The sequence below is a fragment of the Vulpes lagopus genome, chromosome 11 (assembly GCF_018345385.1).
Source record: "Vulpes lagopus strain Blue_001 chromosome 11, ASM1834538v1, whole genome shotgun sequence".
Taxonomy (NCBI): Eukaryota; Metazoa; Chordata; class Mammalia; order Carnivora; family Canidae; genus Vulpes; species Vulpes lagopus.
This window is the reverse complement of record NC_054834.1, coordinates 41,364,492-41,372,071: the sequence shown is the minus strand read 5'-3', so window position 1 is coordinate 41,372,071 and position 7,580 is coordinate 41,364,492. Positions and strand designations below refer to the sequence as shown.

At 33.4% G+C, this 7,580-nt stretch overlaps 1 pseudogene; it reads left to right on the top strand.

The window, feature by feature from the left end:
• The first annotated feature begins 5,504 nt into the window (after positions 1 to 5,504).
• Positions 5,505 to 6,324, top strand: LOC121501381 (annotated as a pseudogene).
• The last annotated feature ends 1,256 nt before the right edge of the window (positions 6,325 to 7,580 follow it).

The following is a 7,580-nucleotide window of genomic DNA, read 5'->3' as shown; positions in this document are numbered from 1 at the left end:
TACGTTCATAAATAACAAAATACAGAAGGAGACATTGCACGGTGAATCAGAGCTATTAAACACAGCAGGGAGCAGAATCACACCAAAACTTCTCAAATGGAATTCAAAAATACAAAATATAAAATAATAATATTTAACTTATTTATATGCATAAAGATGGAACAATTTTCAGGTGAAATATATTGCTAGAAATTAAGAAGGAACATAAAAATTAATATAATATAAATCATTAACAAACCCATTTATATCAATGACTATACCCGGTGAAAGTTTATTTCTTGCTCATGCAACATTTCAGAATGGGATTTTCTAGTTGGTGGCAAAATAAAAAGTCAGAATGTTTTGCTCCACACAAGCATTCAAGAACTCTGGTTTACATAGTCTTTTCCATATTAAGAATTTATCTGACAGTGTCATCCAGAGACTAGAAGTACAGTTCTCATAGAGGAAAGTCAAAGGAGGTTTAAAGTTGGTAGGTTTATGGGTCAGGATGGATATGATACTCCATCTACTCCTGTTTACATTTAATTGCAGGAACTCTGTCACATGGCAATGTCTAACTTCAATAAAGGCTGATAAATGTAATTTAGCTTTGTGTCCTGGAAGAACAGGGCATAAATTTGTGACCAGTAAGTAGTTTGATAGTTTGATGCCCTTAATAATGATAATGTTCTACTCCTGCAAAAATATATATAATTCACAATTTTTTCATGATCTTAACAAAATAATCTCAAAATATATGATGCAAAAATAGACAAAAACAGAAGCAAAAATTTCCAAGTCTCTAATTACAGTGGGAACACACCATTGTAAAAGAAAAATCACCATTGATAGGGCACATTTTAACAAGTCACCAAAAAAAATTTAATGTAATGATTATAGGTATAGAAGACTATAATCAGCGATTGGGGGATACACTTTCTTTAAAAGTTTAAATATAACGTTTATAAGAACTGAACACATATTAAAATCTAGGTAAATATTTTTTGACTATTAAAAAGTTGAAGGTGGAGACAAAAATCTTTCAAAAAGAAAACTCCAAAGCCTTTTCACAAATTCACTGAAACACTCAAATGGCACACACATCCACCACCCAGGACACACACACACACACACAGACACACTCATAATACACAACACACACATATATTTTCTATTGCTGCTGCCATAAAATAAACAAATCTTCCAGATTAAAACAGCAGAAATTTATTCTCTTAAGGCCCTGGACCCCCCAAATTTAACTCCTATAGAGTTAAAATCAAAGTCAGCAGTTTTTTCTTGTGGTTCCAGGGGAGAACCCATGGTCTTTCCCAGCTTCTGATTGCTGCCAGCAGTTCTTGTCTTAAAACCACATTATTCCAGTCTCTGTTACATCATTACTGTTCCTTCTCTTCTGCTGTGAAATATCCTCTAGCCCCCCCTTAATGAGGAAAACTTTCATTATATTTAGGACTCCTCTAGATACTCCAGGATAATATCTTCTTCCTCAAGATCCTTAATTTTATTACATCTGTTAAATCACCTTTGTGATATAAAGTAACATTCACAGTTTGCAAGGATTAGGGCCTGAATATCTGTATAGCCAGTATTTAGCCTAACAACTCCAGGATTGAGAAAATTTATCACCTCTCAAACTTATTTCATAAAGATAGTATAAGTTAGATACACAATTTATCAAGATCAGTATAGGAAAGCAATATTTATATTTAAAATCGAAAATTCCTTAAACAAACTAGTAGCAAACCATATCTAGCCATGTATTTTAAAAAGGGTAATAAGACAAGTTTTTTTTAAACTTGTATAAGATGCAAATCAATTAAGATAATCAAATCAACAAGTTAAAGAAAAAATGCAGATCACAAATTTAGTAGAGGCAATATAAAAAGGTTGAATATAGCAGCAGTCATTTTCTATAAAACTGCTTAACAAAGTGGAAATGAAAAGAAACATACTTAAATTGATCACATATATCCTTAAAGTTATACAGCAAATACTATACTTAGCTGCTAAAAAATAAAAGCATTTTTGTGTTCAAACTACATGTGAGGACCTAATATCACTGCCTCTATTTAAATTGTATTGGGGATCCTACTCAATACAAATAAGTAATATTTAAGGTTTAGAAAAATAGAAAAAAATATTATTTAAAAATTATATGAATCTCTAGCTAGAAAACCCAAAGTAATCTATATATAAATTCTTGGAATTATTATGTTTTTCAGATTTTCAGTATTTCAAGTCGGCATTAAAAGCCAATGACTTTTATAGCAACAAGCAAATAAGAAAATAAAATATAAAAAGAATAATGAAATTCATGAGGCATAGATCTAAAAAGACATCAAAATATGAAGTATCTAGAGAAAAAGGAATATAATTTCACTTACTCTCCAAATTGTTAGAAGCATTTAAAATCACAAAAACATATAGAAAAATCATTATATCTCTATACTACTACAAAATTATTTCCATTGGGGATCCCTGGGTGGCTCAGCGGTTTGGCGCCTGCCTTTGGCCCAGGGCTTGATCCTGGAGTCCCGGGATCGAGTCCCGCATTGGGCTCCCCGCATGGAGCCTGTTTCTCCCTCTGCCTGTGTCTCTGCCACTCTGTCTCTGTCTATCATAATTAAATAAATAAATCTTTAAAAACTAATAATAATTTCCATCATCTAGTAAAAAGGAAGATATGTATACATGAAGTAGAAATTCCATACCTGGCTATAAAACAACATAAAACTCTTGTATGTGTCACTGAAAAACATATGCAAGAATTCCTACTAGCTTTTCGAGTACTAGTAACACAATTAAATATAAAAATGAGTGTAGAAGAATATAGTGTAGTATATCATTACCATATTTTATTTGCTATAAACTACATGTCACTAACACGCAAAAGAAAATGAACAAAGAACAGTTATTGGCTGCAACATGTAAGTTCTCAGAAATATTCTGATGAAAGAATAAAGAAAATTACAGAAGATGCAGAAAGTATCATTCTCATCAGATGTTAAAAACAGAAAACATTTAAAAACTACACAATATGCATTGTAATGATACAACTATATTTGATAAACATTTTAAATAAGCAAGAGAATCATAAGCACAAAACTCTACATAATGGTTTTATTTGGGAATGGAAAATTGTAGTTAAAAATTAGGAAAGGATGCATGAAGAACTTTAAAATTAATGGAGTAAGTAATAAAAGTGTTCAGTCACATTTCTATCATAGATAATTCTTTTCTATCTGTTAACATTGAATAATATTTTTAAAATTAGTGATTGTATAATAGAGAGCAAAAAAATATTATCTAGGTACTGTAACTAAGAATCAAGGCAAATTCTTGCATCAAACTTTATCAAATTTAGAATCTGGTATTAAAAGCATCTGTGTTTCTAAAACATATACACATAAAAAATCACCTTGGATAAAAATGATAATAGGGAACAATATTCTTGACAATAAATTTGAATATAAGTTTCAAATAATTTTTTAGCAAAGCAAGAAGATTATGACAAGTTACTGAATTTTAAACATGGATTTTTTAAAAAAGATTTTATTAATTAATGAGAGATGCAGAAAGAGAGCCAGAGACATAGGCAGAGGGTGAAGCAAGCTCCCTGTGAGAAGCCTGATGGGGGACTTGATCCCATGAGACCAGGATCACAATCTGAGTGGAAACAGACACTCAACCTCTGGGGCACTCAGTTATCCCTTAAACATAGATTTGAAATTAAATAATATAAAGTTATTTTAGGTATAACTAATGCTCAAAACAATGTCTTATGTTTTTCAAGCAGAAAACACATTTTACTCTTTATTTTTCCAAAAGGAATAGCCTTGAATTAGCAGCTAAGATCACAGGGTTTTGAAATATATATCATGTTGAAATATTCAGTATTTTTCAGGTGAATTTTATGTGCACTGTAATGATTTAGAAAGCTTGTTGAACATGCAATTCTCAACAGTTAAATCCTAGCTTTTCCTGATTCAATAGCTTGGATTAGGCCTAGAAGCCGGTATTTTTGGTGAATATGAAAGATAATTTTGATAGGAGGAATAAGTAGTGAAGCCCATTTTGAGAAATTCTTGTTTTAAAGTAATTCATGCTTTTCATTAAAAATGAGAATTCATCTTTGAAATTTGTTAAAAGAGTAGATCTTAAATGTTGTAAACACACACACACACACACACACACACACACAGGAACTATGTGAGCTGATGGATGTGTGAATTTATATCGTGGTAATCAGCTCACACTACCAAACATCATGTACACTTTATATTTACAAATTTATTGTCAAATATATGTCAGCAAAGGTGGAAAAGGGAAAGAGTCAGAGAGAGAGAGACAGAGAGAGAGAGAGAGAGAGAGAGACAATTCATCCCAAAGATTTAAAAGTTACTGGGAAAGGAGAATATTTACACACCACTTGTTAAGAATGTAAATTAAAATTTCTGTTATCTGGTTCCTCATGACAACTATTTACTAAAAATAAGCAAAAAATCGTGCTTTAATTTAATTATAATTTTAATTTACTTTAAGGTCATTTAAACCTTCAAATGAAAATTAATTTTGTAATTATAATCTTCATCGCAAAGCTCTTAGGAACATTTCTAGACTTTTCAGTAGAAAAAGAACCCAAGAACTATTCAGAATCTACCAGCTGCAATGGTATGATTTTTTTTTAAATATTTTTTTAAGATTTTATTTATTTATTCATGAGAGACAGAGAGAGAGAGAGAGAGAGAGGCAGAGACACAGGCAGAGGGAGAAGCAGGCTCCATGCAGGGAGACCGACAGAAGACTCGATCCCGAGTCTCCAGGATCACACCTGGGCTGATGGCAGGCGCTGAACCACTGAGCCACCCAGGCTGCCCTGGTATGATCTTTATGGTCTTTTCAATGGACATACTTTTCTGAGAAATCTGTAAATTTAAACCCTGTAATTAGTATATATTATTAATAGAATTATAGATATTAGTGTACAGAGCACTAAGCCTTAAAATAATCTTTATCACAGAAAAAATAACCTCCGTGTAGAAAGTTAAAACACATTTATTGAGCGCTAAAACTTAAAAAAAAAACGCATAGAACTATATTTGTATGGAAAATTCAATTTTTATATTTAGACTATGTTTTGAAATAAAGTTATGTTTCCAGCATGACACTTCCTTTTCTCTTTATTATAAAGTTTCTGGTGGGGAAATTGAGAGGTATCTAACTTTAGGTGAAGAAGCCTTAATGTTCATGCTGAGTTACATAAATCATAAAGAAATGAAAGCCAGACTCTTAAGTTGGCATAATGCCAACAATGAATAGTTTTTAAAACCCTAGCCAATAGAAGCATTAATCAAATTTTAACAATACCATTTTGGGTGATCTTCCTGGGTCTCAGACTTTCACTCCCATGTTCTCTGGCTCCCTCTTATCCTGTGATACCCAAGCTGGCTACGACTTCTCCCTGACCTCCATCTGTAGCCATAACTCCTTGTGACTGTGCCACCATGTGTCAGGCACACCTGGTCCAGGGCTCCATTGTGAAGAAGGTGCTGGAAGCCCTTAAGGATCTCAACAACCAGACCTGCTGTGACATAAGGTGGAGTAGCATAAACCTGGAGAGCCTAGACTCATCCCACATCTCCCTGGTGCAGCTCACCCTGTGCTCTGAGGGCTTCCATGTACACTTACCACTATGACCAAAACTTGGCAATGGGTGTGAATCTCGCCAGCATATCCAAAAAAAAAAAAAAAAGAAAAAGAAAAAGAAAGAAAAGAAAAGAAAATGTGCAATGAAGGCATCATTACATTAAGGGCCACGGATAATGAGGACACCGTGGCACTAGTATTTGAAGCTCCAAATCAAGAAAAGGCTTCAGACTATGAAATGAGGTTAATAGATTTAGATTTTGAACAACCTGGAATTATAGAACAAGAGTATAGCTGTCTAGTAAAGAGGCCTTCTGGTGAATTTTCACATATATGCCAAGATCTCAGCCACGTTTGAGATGCTGCTGTAATTTCCTGTGCAAAAGACAGAATGAAATGTTCTGCAAGTAGAGTACTAGGAAATGGAAATATTAAGTTGTCACAAACAAGTAATGCTGATAAGGAGGAGGAACCTGTCACCATAGAGGTGAATGAGCCAGTCAGGTAACTTTTTCACTGAGATACCTGAACTTCTTTACAAAAGCCATTCCACTCTGTTCTCCAGTAACACTCAGTATATCTGCAGATGTATCCCTTGTTGTAGTGTATAAAATTGCTAATATGGGATGTATAAAGTACTATTTACCTCTGAAGATGGAGAGTGAAGAAGAATCTTAGGCATCCTTAAAATCCAAGAAAATAAAATTTTGTTCTTTGAGAACTGCTTCTGAGATGCTAACACTTAAGTCTTTTCTGTCACCAAATTTGTACACCTGAATACATAGTAAATGGTTTCTATAAATAACCTATTTTTTCCTCCATTCTTTACAGTTTAAAGAATAAAGTCCAAAGTCAAATCTGGTTTTCTTAACTTAGAAATATTTCTACCTTATCCAGAAATACTCATGATTTTTATAACAAAAGAATTTTGACTCTAAATGCAGTTTACAGATTTTTTTTTTCAATTTAAATAAAAGTTAATCGAATTTCAAACATCACAAGATGTTGCCTTGATTTGGCCATGAATGTTGCAAGTACCCTAGAGAATTCAGTTCAAACTACTCTTTCATATAAATGTGCTTGTTTTCTCCATCTAGAGCAGCCTGATACAAATACATGCTACTTATATAGCAATAAGAAGTATTCTAAGTACAGTACAGTACAAGATATTTTGGGGGATTCATTTGCCAAACTTATTTTTGTATTCTTCTAACTTGAGTTCAAGAAATGGACAGGGGAGGGGCACATGGGTGGCTCAGTTGGTTAAGCATTTAAGTCTTCATTTCCTCTCAGTTCATGATCTCTGAATGGGTCCTGAGGTCACAGGCTCTGGACTGGACATGGAGCCTGTTTAAGATTCTCTCTTCTTCTCTTTCTCTGCCCCTCCCTCTGATCATTTGCTCTCTCTCTCTCTCTCTCAAAAAAAAAAAAAAAAAGGAAAAGAAATGAAGAGGAGAGTAGACCAAATCCTATGTATTTCATTATTTTGTCAATTTGTTAGCAAAAACAAACACTTTTTTCAGATGCTTTAGGTACCCAGAGCGCTGTGAGCTTTTGAAGACTAGCATTGCTATAGGGTGGTGTTTTTTAACCTAGGGAGCCTTTTACAAGAATATTGAAAATTTTAGTATATCTGTGATAGGACCCAAGGAGTATGTTTGTGCAAAAATTTTTCTAGTATAAGTAGGATTTGGGGGAACTTAATCCCACCAGCTGTGAAACAGACTGTTTTAAGCATTCCTTAGTAATTGGGCCACAATGCCACAAACTAGCATCCTACATATTGAGAATTGCTTCATTAAAGTCTATTTTATGCATAGTGGTTGAAAATGACTAGTTTCTTTTTAATAGCTGGACTGAATTCTAGTTTTTGGATGAAGAACTCACTGTATCCAGTAGGTATCTGTTCATTACCATCTGTGTGCCTGGAAGAG